This window comes from Sapajus apella, unplaced genomic scaffold, assembly GCF_009761245.1.
Source record: "Sapajus apella isolate SASKATOON/1434 unplaced genomic scaffold, GSC_monkey_1.0 scaffold17, whole genome shotgun sequence".
NCBI classification, from domain to species: Eukaryota; Metazoa; Chordata; class Mammalia; order Primates; family Cebidae; genus Sapajus; species Sapajus apella.
Window position 1 is genome coordinate 7,653,676 of NW_022436957.1, and position 18,625 is coordinate 7,672,300.

General features: G+C 35.1%; 1 protein-coding gene across 3 annotated transcripts in view; it reads left to right on the forward strand.

Moving 5' to 3' along the window:
* FRMPD4 (FERM and PDZ domain containing 4) overlaps window positions 1-18,625 on the forward strand; it is an 895,030-nt gene that overhangs the window by 15,752 nt on the left and 860,653 nt on the right. Inside the window, exon 1 of one of the 3 annotated variants that reach the window (XM_032285789.1) lies at window positions 18,195-18,247. The exons of the other annotated variants lie outside the window; for them this stretch is intronic. The gene's annotated coding sequence lies outside the window, so the exon portion shown is untranslated. Of the gene's footprint in view, window positions 1-18,194; window positions 18,248-18,625 lie in introns of those variants that run through there. 3 annotated transcript variants of the gene reach the window in all.

Genomic DNA, 18,625 nt, shown 5'->3' on the forward strand with positions numbered 1-18,625 from the left:
CTCAGTTCAAATTAAATCATTAAGAATCTAGCACAGACTCTTGACCTATATTCTAAGGTACTCTAAATTCCATGGGGAATGAGACCCCCAACATGAAAAATTAGAAAGCAATATCAGAGCTCAAATATGACACACGCACAAAAGATGCTATAAGGTTAAGGATATTCATATATTTTTACAGGTTGAAGAAGACTTTTTTTTTTTTTTTTTTTTTTTTTTTTTGCTTTTGGCATCTTGTCTGCATTGATACTACAAGTATTCTTTTTTAATAAAGTTAATGCACACATCAGAGCACAGCACAAAGATCTGCTATGTATTTACAAGGCACCAACCCTTTCTCACCTATAATGTGAATTATGCAAATCAATGGAAAGCATATCAATATCCCCCCACCCCCCAGAAAACTATAATATGAATATATACTTCAGTTCAGTACAATTCATGAAAGGTTAGACTGAGAATAGCAAAATAATCCAGATGGCTCTTACAGTATAGAGACTGTAAACATTTAATAGCTGCCTTTAGGATTAGTGTATTGTGCAAAAGTTATTATTCTGCGGGTAGGAATCAAAATGGCAAAAACAAACTATATAAAATGAAGAAGACACTTTTATTATTTGTTAAATAAAAATTTTACATTAACCCCATGGTTTTCCTTTTTGTATTTTTAGTGAATGTATAGAGTTGTGTAGCCACCATTTCAGTCTTAGTTTAGAATTAACCCCAAAATCTTTCTTGAGCCCATTTTTAGTGAATCCCCACCCTCATGCTCCTCACTTCTGCTGCCAGCAGACTCAGGTAACCACTGATCTGCTTTCTATATCTACATATTTGCCTTTTGAAAATTTCATATATATAGAATTGTACAATATGTAGTAAATTTTGTATCTGGTTTCTTTTAATGTCATGTTTTGAGGTTCATCCATGTTGCAGCATGTATCAGGGGTTTGTTTCTTTTTATTGCTGAATAATATTCCATTGTATGGATATACTACATTTTGTTTATGGAATCACCAGTTGATAGACATTTAGGTTATTTAATTTTTGACTATTATAAATAATGCTGCCATGGACATTCATATGCAAGTATTTATGTGGATATATGTTTTCATTTCCCTTGGGTAGATTCTTGGAAGTAGAATTGCTGGCTTGTATATTTAGTTAATGTTTAAATTTTAAGAAAACTGCCAAACTGTTTTTAAAAAGTAGCTGTACCTTTTTACATCTCCATCAGTAGTATATGAGGGTTCTAGTTTCTCCAAATCCTCACCAACACTTGTTATTGTTTTTCTTTTTCATGGTAGCCATTCTAGTGTGTGTGTCATAGTATTTTCTTGTGTTTTTTATTTGCATTTCCTTAATGACTAATGGCATCCTTTCATATACTTATTAGTTATTTGTCTTTTTTGGTGAAATGCCTATTTACATCTTTTACCCATTTTTAAAATTGGGTTGTTTGCCTTTTAATTACTGTTGCAAGAGTTCTTTACATATTCTATATAAAAGCCCTTTATTAGATATATGCTTGGTAATATTTAATCCTTTATGTGGTTTGTCTTTTAATTTTTAATTTTGTCTTTGAAGGGAAAAAATATTTTAATTTCAGTAAAGTCCAATTTTTAAGTTGAAGGTCATGAATAGTTGTTTCTGTTTTCTTCTAAAAATTTTTATATGTTTATCTCTTACATTTAGGTATAGGATATACTCTGAGTTAATTTTTGTGTATCGTGTGTGGTAAGTCTCTAAGTTCCTTTTTTTTTTTCTTTTTTTGCCAATTGATTCTCAATTTTCCTGGCACCATATGTTGTAAAGTCTGTTTTTTATTTTTTCTCATTGAATTGTCTCAGTACCTTTGTTGAATGTCAATTGACCATAAATGAAAGGGTTTATTTTTGGTCTCTCAATTCTGTTCTGTTGATCTATATACTTATCATTGTGCCAATCTCATATTGTTTAGATTACAGTTGTTTTACAGTAAGTTTTGAAATTGGATATGTAAGTCCTCCAACTTTGTTCCTACTTTTTCAAAAATATTTTAACTCTGAATTTCGGTATAAATTTTAGGACCAGTTTGTCAATTTCTGTAAAATGGTGGGATGAGATTTTAATAGGGATTGTATTGAATCTGTAGATTAGTTTGGGGAGACTTGCCATTTTAACAGTACTGTTTCAATTCACTAATATGGAATGCTTCCCTATTTGTTTAGATTTTTCCCTAATTCAGCAAATCTTTTGTTAAATGCATTCCCACATTTTTTAATTCTTTTACATTATATTGTGGATGGATTTTTTTAATTTTCATTTTTAGGTTATTCATTGATAGTACATAGCAATACAATTAATTTTTTTCGTGATCTTGTATTTTGTAAACTTGCTAGACTTGTATGTTAGTTGTAGTAATTTTTGTGTAATCTTTAGGAATTTTTAACATGTGGGATCATATAACCTCAAAATAATTGCATATCTTTTTTTCTAATCTCTCTCTGTGTATATGTGTGTGTGTGTGTGTGTTTAGTCTCATTGCTACCAACTAGAACGTGCAGTACAATTTTGAATAGAAATGGCAACGATGTGCATCCTTGTTTTGTTCTTAATCTTATGGTAAAACTTTCAGTCTTTTACTACTAAGTATGATGGTAGCTATAAGTGATTTTGTGCCCTTTCTCAGGTAAGGATGTTCCTTTATATTTTTATTTTACTGAGAATTTTTGTCATGAATAGGTGGTAGATTTTGCTAAATACCTATCTACTGAGATGATCACATGATTTTTTGTCCTTTATTCTATTATTATGGTGTATGAAATTAGTTGATTTCCAATATGTTAAGTATATCTTCTATTCCTAAGCTATATTACATTTGACTATCTTATATAATCCTTTTTACATGTTGCTGAATTTGATTACATTTGAACATAGATGCTGAGGACTCTTGCGTCTATGTTCATGAGTAATATTGTTTTGTAATTTTTTTGTGTATGTGGTATCTTGGCCAATTCTCTATAGTCTGAAAGAATTTGTGAAGGTTTAATGCTATTTTTTTGTTTAATGTAGAATTCTTGGCAACAGTATATCTGCTTTTCCTACTCTCTCTTTACTATTAGTGTCACATATATTATAACTCTATAGGATATAAATTCTACAAAATAGTGTTATACTTTTTCTTATGTTCTTTAAAGAAGTTTAAAGAAGAAATAAGAAAAAAATATATATTCATTTATAGTCTTTGATACTTATTCATGTATTTAGCATTTCTTCCTTTTTTTAGAGACAAGTCTTGCTTTGTCACCCAAACTGGAATGCAATGATGTGATTATAGTTCACTGTAAACTTGACCTCCTGGGTTCCAGTGATCCTCCTGCCTTAGTCTCCCAAGTAGCTTGGATTACAGATATGCATGACCACACCCAGCTAGTTTTTTATTTATTGTAGACATGGAGTGTTCACTAGGTTGGTGCTGAACTTCCGGACTCAGGTAAGTCTTCTGCCTTGGCCTTCCAAAAGCACTTGGGATTTCAGGCATGAGCCACTGTACCTGGCCTTTTAACATTTCTTATGTTCTTCATTTCATCCCATGGATTTCATTTACTACCTTATGTCAGCTCCTTTTAGCCAGAAGGATTTTCTTCAACATTCTTTTGTGAGGCAGATTTGATAGTTATAAATTCTTTATTTTTTTTTGAGACATTGTCTCACTCTGTTGCCTAGTCTGAAGTCCAGTTGTGTAATCTCAGCTCACTGCAACCTCTGCCTCCCAAATTCAAGTGATTCTCATGCCTCAGTCTCCTGAGTAGCTGAAACTACAGGCATGTGCCACGATACCCAGCTTTTTTTTTTTTTTTTTTAATTTTTATTTTTAGTGGAGATGGGGTTTCACTGTGCTGGCCACGCTAGTCTTGAACTCCTGACCTTAAGTGATCTGCCTGTCTCAGCCACCCAAAGTGCTGGGATTATAGGGATGAGGCCACCACAACCAGCCTAATAGTTATGAATTCTTTACATGCTTGTTTATCTAGGAATTTCTTTATTTCACCCTTATTTTTGGAGGATTTTTTTTTCTGAATATAGAATTTGTGGTTGACATTTTATTTTATCTTTTCTAGCTCTTCGGATACATCATTCCACTTTGGGATGGTTAATTTTATGTGACACCTTGACTTGGCTATGAGGTGCCCAGACTTTTAGTCAAACATTTACCCTGGGTGTATCTCCTATTGTTTCTGTGTCTCCGAAGAACCCTAATATGCACTATTTTGTGGCCTCCATTGTTTCTCATGAGAAATTAGCTTCTAATCGTATTATTTTTTCTTTGTATGCAGTGATGATTAGGTTTTCTTTTGCTGCTTTCAAGACTTTCTATTTGCCTTTTTGTCATGTTGTTAATTTATTTGTGTTTGTCTTACTTGGAGTTTGTTGAGCTAATGCATTTATAAATTAATATTTTTAATCAAATTTAGGAAGATTGTATCCATTATTTTTGTAAATATATTTGTTCCTTTCTCTCTCTTCTCCTTCTGGTGATCCCATTATGCATATATTGTTACATTTGATGTTGTACCATAAATTTCTGTATACTCTTTATTTTCCCCTCTGTTCTTCAGATAGGACCATTTCTATTGATTTAAATTTAGATGTTCTGTGAGCTTAAGTCTACTGTTCAGCCCATCCATTGAAATTTCTGTTTAATTTCTTACACTTTTCAACATCAGAATTTCCATTTGGATATAATGACTATCTCTTCATTGAAACTTTTCATTCATTTAGCTATTGATATCATACTTTAATTATTTCATTATAGTTTGAATGCATTCATAATAGCTGCCTTAAAGTTTTTGCTAAATCTGGCATCTGGAGACATGCAGAGACAGTTTCTATTGACTGTTTTTCCCCTCATTATGGATCCTTCTTTCATTCTTTCAAGTCCCAGATAAGATTAACACAAAGAAATTCACATGTGACAAAAAGACAAATAGGAAATCTTGAAAGCCGCAAAAGAAAATCTAGTCACTACATATAAAGAAAAATAATATGATTAGCAGAAAGAACAAAACAAATATGTTCTTTCTTTTTTGGAATACTGGACATTTTAGACAATATATTTTAACAACTCAAAATTTTATTTTTTCTCTAGAGGGATTCTGTGTTTGCTAATTGTTCTCTTTGGATTTAGTAACTTGCCTGTGCTAAATTTGTAGAATTGCCCTACCTGATGCTTTACCCTTAGATTTGTGGCTGTTGATGTCTCTACTGTTTTCTCCCTCATTTAAACTTTTTTAACCTGGCTTTCTAATTGATTTAAACTGAACATTCAGCAAAAATTGGTCAGAAAGTTGTGCTTAAGTTTTTTTAGAAGGCTTTCTACTGTCTGCCAGTAAACCTGTTCGTGGGCTAGGGAGTACAGTCAGTCCACTTTTAAGTTTTCCCCAACCTGTTTTTTTTTTTTTTTTTTTTTTTTTTTTTTTAGTTTTCATTGGGCCCTCTTGGATCTCCTTTGTGTATACATGCAGACTCTTTCATCCAGGGATATGTGGGTGGTTTGGGCCCACTCCAGTCTTGGCTGTGCATGTGCAGACTCTCCAGTCAATTTGGGATATACAGGGTGGTCATCAAGCCCCTGAGGGATGATTCGCTTCTAGGAACTCCCTGTTGCATCCCTTCCTAACCTACTAGTATATTGCTTGCTGCAAATAAAACTGCAACTTTAGGCTTCCAGAGCCATTGGTCTTTCATATTCCCCTGTAATTGAGATCACTTTAATTCAGATCATTTTAACTGGCTATATTCAATATCTCCTATAGCTAACATCGTACTCAATGGTGAAAGACTGAAAGCTTTTTTTCTAAGATCAGGAACAAGAGAACAATGCCTGCTTTCATTTCTTCTATTTAATATAGTACTGGGAGTCCTAGTCTGAGCAGTAAAGAAAAAAAAGGGATAAAGTATATCCAAATTGAAAGACAGGAGGGAAAATTATTTCTGTTCACTAGTGGCATAATCTTACATGTAGAAAACCCTAACGCTTCCACCACAAATCTGGCAGAACTAATACATGGATTCAGGAAAGTTGCAGAATACAAAATCAACGTGCAAAAATCAGTTGCATTCCTATATAACAATGATCAATCTGAAAAGGAAATTTAGAAAAGAATTTCATTTACAATATCATAAAAGAATAAAATACTTAGAAATAAACTTTATACAAAAATTAACTCCAGATGGATCAAAGGTTTAAACAGAAGACCTGACACCATAAAAACCCTAGAAGGAAACCTAGGCAATATCATTCAGGACATAGGCATAGGCAAGGACTTCATGACTAAAACACCAAAAGCAATGGCAACAAAAGCGAAAATAGGCAAACAGGATCTAATTAAACTTAAGAGCTTCTGTACAGCAAAAGAAACAAGCATTAGAGTGAACTGGCAACCAACAGAGTGGGAAAAAGTGTTTGCATTCTACCCATCTGACAAAGGGCTAATATCCAGAATCTACAAAGAAGTAAAGCAAATTTACAAGAAGAAAACAAACAACCCTATCAAAAAGTGGGTGAAGGACATGAACAGACAGTTTTCAAAAGAAGACATTTATGTGTCCAATAAACATATGAAAAAATGCTCGTCATCGCTGGTCATTAGAGAAATGCAAATCAAAACCACATTGAGATACCATCTCACGCCAGTTAGAATGGTGATCATTAGAAAATCTGGAGACAACAGATGCTGGAGAGGATGCAGAGAAATAGGAATGCTTTTACACTGTTGGTGGGAGTGTAAATTAGTTCAACCATTGTGGAAGACAGTGTGGTGATTCCTCAAGGATCTAGAAATAGAAATACCATTTGACCCAGTAATCCCATTACTGGGTATATACCCAAAGGATTATAAATCGTTCTATTATAAAGACACATGCACATGTATGTTCACTGTGGCACTGTTTACAATAGCAAAGACCTGGAACCAACCCCAATGCCCATCAGTGATACACTGGATAAAGAAATGTGGCACATATACACCATAAAATACTATGCAGTCATAAAAAAGGATGGGTTCATGTCCTTTGCGGGGACATGGATGAATTTGAAAACCATCATTCTCAGCAAACTGACACAAGAACAGAAAACCAAACATTTTTTTTTAAAAGAGGTGCAAGACTTATACACTGAAAACTACAGAAAATTGCTGAAATAAAATTTAAAAGACACAAATAAATGGGAGATTTAATATCATTAAGATGTTAATACTACCAAAAGCTATATACAGATTTAATTTAAGCCCTATCAAAATCCCAATAGCATTTTTTGAACAAATGGTAAAGTTCATCATAGAATTCTAATAGAACCTCAAGGGACCCAAAATAGCCAAAAGAATCTTGAAAAAAAAAGTTGGGGGCCTCATAATTTTAGGTTTCAAAACTTACCACAAATCTGCAGTAATCAAAAAGTGTGATACTGTCATAAAGATAGAAATATAGATCTATGGAATATAATAGATCTATAAAATAAATACATAATATAGCCAAACAATTTTTAATAAGGGTGCCAAGACAATTCAATGGGGGAAAGGACAGCTGTTATTTTTTTCCCCAAAAAGTGATGTTGGAAAAATGAGATATCCACATGCAGAACAATGAACTTGGACCCTTACATTACATCACATATAAAAATTAACTCAAAGTGGATCAAAGACCTAAACATAAGTGCTAAAACTATAAAACTCTTACAAGCAAACATAGGCGAAAAACTTTATGACTTTGGATTTGGCGACGATTTCTTGAATATGACACCAAAACATAGGCAATAAAGTAAAAATAGATAAATTGGATTATATCAAAATTTAAAACTTCTGTGCATCAAAGGGCACAATCAACAGAATGGAAAGCCAGCCTATGGAATGGGAGAAAATATTTGCAAATCATGTATCTGATAAGGGACTAATATATTCAGACTATATAAAGAAGTCCGACAACTCAACAACAAACCAAAAAACCTGACTAGAAAATGGGCAAAGGGTTTCAATAGACAATTCTCCAAAGATGATATACAAATGACCAACAAGCATGTGAAAAGATGTTCAACATCACTAATTATTAGAGCAATGCAAATGAAAAGTACAATGAGATACCACCTTATCTATTAGGATGGTCACTATTTCTTAAAGAAAAAACAAAAAAACAGCAAATAACTAGTGTTAGCTGTTAGCGAAAATGTGGAGGAGTTGGAATTCTTGTGTACTGTTAGTGGTAATGTAAAATATTGCAGCAACTATAGGAAAATAATATGATAGTTTCTTAAAAAATTAAAAATAGAATCACCATAATATCCAACAATTCTGCTTCTGTATTTATACACAAGAGAATTGAAAACAGGATCTTTGAAAGATATTTGTAGATACATGTTCATAGCAGCATTATTCACAAGAACTAAAAGGTGCAAGCAACTGAAGTGTCTATTGACATGTGAACAGATAAACAAGGTATGGTATATATATACAGTGGATTCTTATTCAGTCTTGAAAGGAAATCCTGAAAGATAATACAACATAGACAAACTTTCAGAATGTTATGCTAAGTAAAATAAGCCAGCCAGTCACAAAAAGACAAATACTGTATGATTCTATACATGTAAGTACCTACAGTAGTCAAATTCATAGAGACATAAAGTGGAATGGTGGTTGCCAGGTGTTGGAGGAAAGGAAGAATGGGCTGTAACTCTTGTTTAATGGATATAGAATTTTATTTTTTTCACGATAAAAAGAGTTCTGGAGATTGGTTTCACAATGATATGAATGTACTTGATACTACTGAACTGTATTCTTAAACATGGTTAAGATGATACATTTTATGTTGTATATATTTTACCACAATTTTTAAAAATTAGTAAAAGACAACCAAGTGAGCCTCCTCTGGTGGACACAGTGAAATTATTGATGTTCAAACCCTTCCCTGGCATGAACAGAACTGGCACAGGTGGGGTGGAAAGGTAATGGTGGGAGCAGGCCCAGGTAAGAATGCCACAAATTTAAGCTCCTCTTAGCTGAAGATCAATAGTTTTCATGAATAAATGTTTCTCTGTTTGTTGTATGCTCATGGTCAAGTTCCAGATTGCTGAAATGGTTGTATTTTTTAAAAAAACAGATTTGTCCAGTTTCATGGGGAGAGGATTTGTGGACCTCCTCTTCCAGTAATGAATCTGTCTCCAATATTTTCAATTTTAGAGTCATAGACCCTTCCCCATTCACAGATTACTGGAAGAGTAAACAAAAGAAATAAAAGGAGAACTCTGGCTGTGCTCAGTTGTCCCCTGACTTTTATGTCACATGTTCCACAGCCCCTGAATGGGTTCAGGGGAACCCAACCAAGTTTCCTTAAGACCAGTAGAAACAGCCCCTATACCAGTTTAATACTTACTAAAATAGGTATCCAAATAGTATCCTATTTTAATAAGTAAGTAGTTGACCCTTGGCTTTATCATGAAATTATGTCTCATTGTATGGACAGGATTTTTTTTTTGTGGTAGAGAATAAGTAGATATGGTTATTTCAGAAGAAGAAATTGTTCATTGATTTTCCTGTTCTTTTCTTTGATTTCTTTCACATTAATGCTAACTATCTTCCTCAAAAATATAGCCTACATTTCTTTCTATAAGGTTTATAAGACAAAGACCTAAGAAATGAATTTTTAATTTTTCAACTCTTCTATTGGATTTTAACAAAAGATCTTGGGAAGTACTTGACTTTAGCTTTGGTATGATGACAATAGAAATTTTTGAGAATGGTTAAATTCATACCTTGGAATGTGAATCATATGCCGTTTACCTGAAGTAACTTAGGTGTAAATGTTATACAAAAAAAACCTCTAAGAGATAGACAATGGAATTCTGTCATCAACTTCTAATTCTTTATTAGAAAGTTAATAAAATCTTTTCATTTGGCATGACTAAGAAAACAGTCTTTGTTTTGGTCCAGTGGCAAAACTTACTTAATCACTGGATATTAGCTGAAAATAAGAGTTCAGTCCATTAGGCTAAAAAATGGATGATGGCTTTGGTAGGGTTTGGGGTATTTCTATGAAGCCATTTTATGCTTACTATCATCTGGGCCACACAGTCATGCCTTCTATTTAGGAACTACTTATGTATCATTAGGAGGAAACAGCAGGCTTTAGGAGTAATATGGGCCACACTTCACTTTCTCAGGGTTTATGGTAATGGAATATACTTTGTCTAGGAGGCTGAGGTAGAAAGATTTCCTGAGCCTGGGACTTGGAGGCTGCAATCCAACTAGGTGACAGAGTGAGACCCTGTCTCAAAAAAAACAAACAAAACAAACAACAACAAAAAAAACGATAAAACAAAACAAAAAGAATATACTTCATTAAGATTTCAGCCTTTGCAAATTTATTGAGACTTCATGTGTCAGCCAGTCTATACACTACCCTGTACAATTCTCTGTGTGCACTTTAAAAGAATGCTTGCTATGCAGGGTTACAATCCTAGTTTCTGACAAAACAGACTTTAAACCAACCAAGATCCAAAAAGACAAAGAAGGGAATTACATAATTCTAAAGCAGTCAATCCAACAAGAAGGCCTGAAAATCCTAAATATATAGGCACCCAACACAGGAACATCCAGTTTCATAAAGCAAGTTCTTGGAGACCTTCAAAGAGACTTAGACTTCCACGCAATAAGAGTGGAAGACTTTAACACCCCACTGAGAATATTAGACAGGTCACTGAGACAGAAAATTAACAAATATATTCATGACCTGGACTCAACACTGGTTAAAACGGACCTGATAGATATTTACAGAACTCTCCACCCTCAAACAGAAGAACATATATTCTCCTCATTGCCATGTGGAACTTATTCTAAAATTGATCACATAATCAGAAGTAAAATACTCCTCAGCAAATACAAAAGTACTGAAATCATAACAGTCTCTCAGACCACAGTACAATCAAATTTGAAATCGTGACTAAGAAACTCACTCAAAACCATACAATTACATGAAAATTGAATAACCTGCTCCTGAATGACTTTTGGGTAAATAATGAAATTAAGGCAGAAATCAACAAGTTCTTTGAAACTAATGAGAAAAAAGATACAACATACCAGAATCTCTGGGACACAGCTAAGGCAGTGTTAAAAGGGAAATTTATCGCACGAAATGCCCACATCAAAAAGTTAGAAAGATCTAAAGTTTACAACCTAACGTTACAACTAAAAGACTTATGGAACCAGGAGCAAAAAAATCCCAAAGCTAGCAGAAAACAAGGAATAACTAAAATCAGAGCTGAACGAAAGGAAAAGCCATTCAAAAATCAGTGAATCCAGGAAGTAGTTTTTTGAAAAAATTAATAAGACATACTGCTAATTAGACTAATAAGAAAAGAAAAGATTCAAATAATCACAATAAAAAATTACAAAGGGGATATTACCACTGACCCAACAGAAATTCAAACAACCATCAGAAAATATTATGAGCACCTCTATGTACATAAACTAGAAAATTTAGAAGAAACGGATACATTCCTGGACACATACACCCCCGCTCCCGCAAGACAGAACCAGGCAGAAACTGAATCCCTGAACAGACCAATAATGAGTTCTGAAATTGAGGTAGTAATAAATATTCTACCAACCAAAAAAAAAAAAAAAAAAAAAAAAAGCCCAGGACCAGACAAATTCATAGCTGAATTCTACCAGATGTACAAAGAAGAGCTGGTACTATTTCTACTGAAACTATTCCAAAGAATGAGGAGGAGAGACTCCTTTCTAACTCATTCTATGAGGTCAGCTTCATCCTGATAGCAAAACCTGGTAGAGATACAACAGAAAAAGAAAGTTTCAGGCCAGTATTCTTGATGAACATTGTATTAGTTCATTTGCATGCTGCTATGAAGAAATACCCGAGACTGGGTAGTTTATAAAGGAAATAGGTTTAATTGGCTCACAGTTCCACATGGCTTGGGAGTCCTCAGGAAACTTATAATCAGGGCAGAAGCCACTTCTTCACAGGACAGCAGGGGAGAGAGTGAGTGCCTAGTGAAGGGGGAAGCCCCTTATAAAAAAGTCAGATCTTGTGAGAACTAACTCACTATCATGATAACAAGATGGGGGAACTGCCCCCATGATTCAATGATCTCTACTTGTTCCCTCCCTCAACACATGGGGATTATGGGAACTATAATTCAAACTGAGGTTTGGGTGAGGACACAGCCAAACCATATCACTCTGCCCTGATCCCTCCCAGATCTCATGTTCTCACAATTCAAAACACAATCATGCCCTTCCAACAGTACCCCAAAGTCTTAACTCATTCCAGCATTAACTCAAAAGTCCCAGTCCAAAGTCTCATATGAGATAACGCAAGTCCCTTCCACCTATAAGCCTGTAAAGCCAAAAGCAAGTTACTTATTAGTAATGCTTCCTAGATACAATGAAGGTACAGACATTGGGTAAATACACCCATTCCAAATGGGAGAAATTGGCCAAAACAGAGGGACTACAGGCCCCTGCAAGTTTGAAATCTAATAGGGTAGTCATTAAACCTTAAAGCTCCAAAATGATCTCTTTTGACACCATGTCTCACATCCAGGTCATGATGATGCAAGAGGCTCCCACAGCATTGGGCAGCTCCACCCCTGTTGCTTTGCAGGGTATAGCTCCCTTTATGGCTGTTTTCACAGGCTGGAGTTGAGTATCTGCAGCTTTTCCAGGTGCATAGTGCAAGCTGTTGGTGAATCTACCATTCTAGGGTCTAGAGGATGATGGCCCTCTTCTCACAGATCCACCAAGCAGTGCCCCAATGGGGACTCTGTGTAGGGGCTCTGACCTCACATTTCCTTCCACAGTGCCCTAGCAGAAGTTGTCCATGAGTGCTTCACCCCTGTAGCAAAATTCTGCTTGGACAACCAGGCATTTCCATACATCCTCTAAAATCTAGGTGGAGGTTCCCACACCTTAATTCTTTATTTCTGTGCACCCAGAGGTCCAATGCCATGTATAAGATGCTAAGTCTTGGGGCTTGTACCCTCTGAAGGAATGGCCTGAGCTGTATGTTGGATCCTTTTAGCCATGGCTGGAGCTGAAGCAGCTGGGAAGCAGGGCACCATGTCCTAAGGCTGCATAGAGTAGGGGAGCCCTGGGCCTGACCCAGGAAACCATTTTTCCCTCCTAGGCCTCCAGACCTGTGATGGGAGGGGACTGCCACAAAGGTCTCTGACATGGCCTGGAGACATTTCCCCCATTGTCTTGGTGATTAATATTTGGCTTGTCATTACTAATAAAAATATCTGCAATCAGCTTGAATTTCTCCCGATAAGATGAGATCTTCTTTTCTATTGCATCATTAGTCTGCAAATTTTCTTAACTTTTATGATTTGCTACCTCTTGGACACTTTGCCGCCTAGAAATTTCTTCCACCAGATACCCTAAATCATCTGTCTCAAGTTCAAAATTCCACAGATCTCTAGGGCATGGGCAAAATGCCATCAGTCTCTTTGCATAGCAAGAGTGACCTTTACTACAGTTCCCAACAAATTTCTCATCTCCATGTGAGACCACTTCATCCTAAACTTCATTGTCCACATCACTATTAGCATTTTAGTCAACGCCATTCATCAAGTATCTAGGAAGTTCCAAACTTTTCCACATCTTCCTGTCTCTGAGCCCTTCAAGTTTCTAGGCAGTTCCAAACTTTCCCACATTTTCCAGTCTTCTTCCGATGCCTCCAGATGGTTCCAATGTCAGCCTGTTACCCAGTTCCAAAGTTACCTCCAGATTTTGGGTTACTTTACAGCAGCACCCCACTCTCTGCAGTGCCAATTTACTGTATTAGTCTGTTCTTACATTGCTATGAAGAAATACCCAAGACTGGGTAATTTATAAAGGAAATAGGTTTAATTGACTCACAGTTCCACACAACTGGGGAGGCCTTAAGAAACTTACAATCATGGCGGAAGGCACCTCTTCACAGGGTGGCAGGGGAGATAATGAGTGCCAAGTGAAAGGGGAAACCCCTTATAAAACCATCAGATCTCATGAGAACTACCTATCATAAGAACAGAATGGGGTAAACCACCCCCATGACTCAATTATCTCCACCTGGTCTCCCATGACTTGTGAAGGTTATGGGAACTATGATTCAAGATGAGATTTTGGTAGGGACACAGACAAACCATATCAAACATTGATGCAAAAATCCTCAACAAAATACTAGAAAACTGAAGCAAGCATCACATCAAAAAGGTTATCCACCACAATTAAGTAGGCTTCATCCCCAGGATGCAAGGTTAGTTCAACCTATACAATTCAATAAATGCAATTCGTCATATAAACAGGACTAAAGACAAAAATCACATGATTATTTCAACAGATACAAAAAAGCTTTTGATAAAATTCAAAATCCATTTGTGTTTTTAAAAATACTCTCAATAAACTAGATATTGAAGCAACATACTTCAAAATAATAAGAGCCTTATATGACAAAACCATAGCCAATATCATATTGAATGGGCAAAAGCTGGAAGCATTCCACTTGAAAATTGGCACAGGACAAAGGCCTCCCCAGCTGTGTGGAACTGTGAGTCAATTAAACCTATTTCCTTTATAAATAATCCCATCATCTCAGCCTAAAAGCTTCTTAAGCTGATAAACAACTTCAGGAAAGTCTCAGGATACAAAATAAATGTAATGTGCAAAAATCACCAGCAATCCTATACACCAACAACAGTCAAGGCCTGAGCCAAATCAGGAATAAACTCTCATTCACAAATGCCACAAAAAGAATAAAATGTCTAGGAATACAGCTAACTAGTGAGGTGAAAGATCTCTACAAGGAGAGCTACAAACCACTGCTCAAAGAAATCAGAGATGACATAAACAAATGAGAAAACATTACATGCTCATGGATATGAAGAATCAATATTTTTAAAATGTCCATACTGCCCAAAACCATTTATAGATTCGATGCTATTCCTTCTAAACTACCACTGACATTCTTCTGAGAACTAAAGAAAACTATTTTAAAATTCATATGGAACCAAAAAGGAGCCCGAGTAGCCAAGGATATCCTAAGCAAGAAGAACAAAGCTGGAAGCATTGTGCTACCTGATGTCAAACTATACTATAGGACTACAGTAACAAAAACATCATGATACTAGCACAAAAACAAAGATCCATAGACAAATGGAACAGAATAGAGAACCCAGAAATAAGAATGCACACTTATAGCTATCCGATCTTTGACAAACCTGACAAAAATGGGGAAAGGATTCCTATTCAATGAACAGCCCTGGGAGAACTACCTAGCCATATGCAGAAAATTGAAACGGAACCTCTTCCTTACATTATGTATAAAAATTAACTTGAGATGGATTAAAGACTTAAATGTAAAACCCAAAACTATAAAAAATCTGAAAGACAACCCAGGCAATACCATTCAGGGCATAGGCACAGGCAAAGATTTCATGACGAAGACGCCAAAAGCAATTGCAACAAAAGCAAAAATTGACAAATGGGATCTCATTAAACTAAAGAGCTTCTGCACAGCAAAAGAAACTATCATCAAACAGACCACCTACAGAATAGGAGAAATTCTTTGCAAACTATGCATCTGACAAAGGTCTAATATCCAGCATCTATAAGAAACTTAACAAATTCACAGAAAAGGCCTATAAAAAAGAGGGCAAAATATATGAACATGTCCTTTTCAAAAGAAGACATACATGTAGCCAACAATCATATGTAAAAAAAACCCAACATCACTGAGCATTAGAGAAATGCAAATCAAAGTCACAATGAGATATCATCTCATACCAGTAAGAATGGCTATTATTGAAAAGTCAAAAAATAACAGATGCTGGCAAGGTGGTGGATAAAAGGAAATGCTTATGGACTCTTGGTGAGTGTAAATTAGTTCAGCCATTGTGGAATACAGTGTGGTGATTCCTCGAAGACCTAAAGACGGAAATACCACTCGAGTCAGCAATCTCATTGCTGGGTATATACCCAAAGGAATATAAATTTTTCTATTATGAAGACACGTGTACATGTATGTTCATTGCAGCACTATTCGCAATAGCAAAAACATGGAATCAACCTAAAAGCCCATTAATGATAGACTGGATAAAGAAAATGTGGTACATATATACCATGGAATGCTATGCAGCCATAAAAAAGAACAAGATCATGTCCTTTGAAGGGACATGGATGAAGCTGGAGGCCATTATCCTTAGCAAACTAACAGAGGAACAGAAAACCAGGTACCACATGTTCTCACTTATAAATGGGAGCTAAAGGATGAGAACACATGGATACATAGCACGGAGCAACACATCTTTTAGAGGGTAGAGGGTGGGAGGAGGGAGAGGATCAGGAAAAATAACTACTGGATACTAAGCTTAATATCTAGGTGATGAAATAGTCTGTACAAGAAACCCCCATGATACAAGTTTACTTACATACAAACCTATACTTGTATCCCTAAACTTAAAAGTTAAGAAATAACAATTTTGCATGTTCTTCACATGTACCCCAAAACCTAAAATGCAATAAAATAAATAAAAGGGAGGAAAAAAAAAAGAAAGAAATAGAAAAATAGAAAAAAAAAGAATGCTTATTATGGTCACCCTGTTGTACTCATAGAAATTTAAAATAAAAGAAAAACTTAAAAATTAAAAATTAAAAGAATGCTTACTATGAAAACTCTTAAAGAAGTAAAAAAGTCGATACTACCTGAAAAGTATCTTGTGAAATGCACTTTGAGTTAGTTCATGATATCCTGTGTAAATGAGACTTCTTCCTGTTCTCCTGACTAAGGTAAATTTAATAAGAAGATGCATTTATAAATTATTAAGAAAGCAAATGTTATACTTGCAGAAATTCTTAAAAATCTAGCTGTCAAATAATTTATTTTTTCCTATCGTTGGTTCTAATAAACAGCTGAAGGAGTGAAAATATTATTTGCTTCCTCACCATGTTCTTCAACATTTGCGTACATAATACAGGCTTATTAAGGCCATTCCTATGCATGAACCGAACTATTTGACATTTATTTAATTAAAAAATTATTCATTTACTGCACATGGAAAGAACTACACTTGCAGACATGGACATAATTGACCGAGGGTATAAATTTTTATTCTCTGCAATAAAGGTAGGATAATAGCTAAAAGCAGGGAGGAAAGAAGCAAAGTATAGCATTATGCGATGTTTTGAGACTTTATTATGCAGTGTTCAAAAGGAATTTCAGGTTTTCGAATGATAAAGTTTTGTAAAGTATATTTACCTTTGTTCTTTCAAACTTAGAATTGATCATTTGGAGTTAGAACCTTGAGATAAGGTGGACATTTTCTAGGATAATTTTTAAAAAGAACAATAGAATTGCTTCATTTTGCATAAAGGAAGGCCATTTTCTAAGACTTTGCATTCCTGCCTTTTCATATTTTAGAAGCTAAATAGTTTGTTGTGCAATGTGTAACTATTTTAGAAAAACATTGAAGCTCAATGTCAGGAAGGAATTACTGAAATGGTTTTCTCCACATATTTTGAGAATTTTGCTTTTTGAGTTATCATTTCTATCATCCTGCTTCTGTTTGTTTGTTTGTTTTTCATTTTTTCAGTTACATTAAGTGGTTTTCCTAAGGTTTAAATGCCAATCCAACACTAAGATCGTACTTATAACTCTTGACCCCACTGTCCTGTCAGCCCCAAGCTGCTGCTGCCACTTCAAATAAAATGCTCATTTCTATTTCCAGATATTTCCACTCTGTCCATGCCCTTTTCTTTCTTTTCAGTATCTTCCTTTTGTTGAGTGCACTTGTTCTACCCTTTACACTTGAGGATCCAGACTGTCACTTCTACTAACTTTAACTTTTTCCTTCCATATGGCAAACTTCCAAGAATGATTCACCTAAGTGAGTCAATTTACCAATTAAATGCAACAAGAATACTCCTTGGGACAACATAAAATGCATTTGCTGGAGCAGTTTAAATCTATAATAATATGCATATATTTAGGAAATAATTGTTCCTCAAGATATTGATTGTTTCCTCTTTAAGAATGGGTTGCTGTGGTTCTTGGCTATTTTATTTTAAGCAAATTTGTTACACTTGGTTACTATGTCTCAGGGTAATCACCTTTTTGATTGATGTGCAAGGAGCTGCAAACTGCTTGATTGAGGACCATCTACCTAAAGTTAGCTTCTTTCAGTGTTTAACTGTACTGTGTGATTGAAGACACTCTGACTCAGGTGGTGGTTGCAATCCTGATTTATCTCTTGCTAAGCAGAATTTTTATGCTACAGAATGTGTCCTGATTATCATTAAAGTTCCCTTTGCTTAGATATACTTTGTTTTTCTGGGAAGGAGAATTGGCAACTTGGAGCCAGTTGGTACCTGACTAGCTATTAGTATTGTGTTCTCCCTCTGGGTGTCAGCTCCCCACGGGATGTATGCCAATCACATTTTAATGATATTTAAAATAGGTGAATTGTCTTGGAGAAAAATGTTTCTGCCTGGGAAACATCTAATGAGGTTCTTGAAATCTCATTATAAATGAACTCACTAAAGAGATAAACATTTTGTAAGTCATTTTGGGTTTTTTCCTAAACCAGGTTAGTAATAGATAT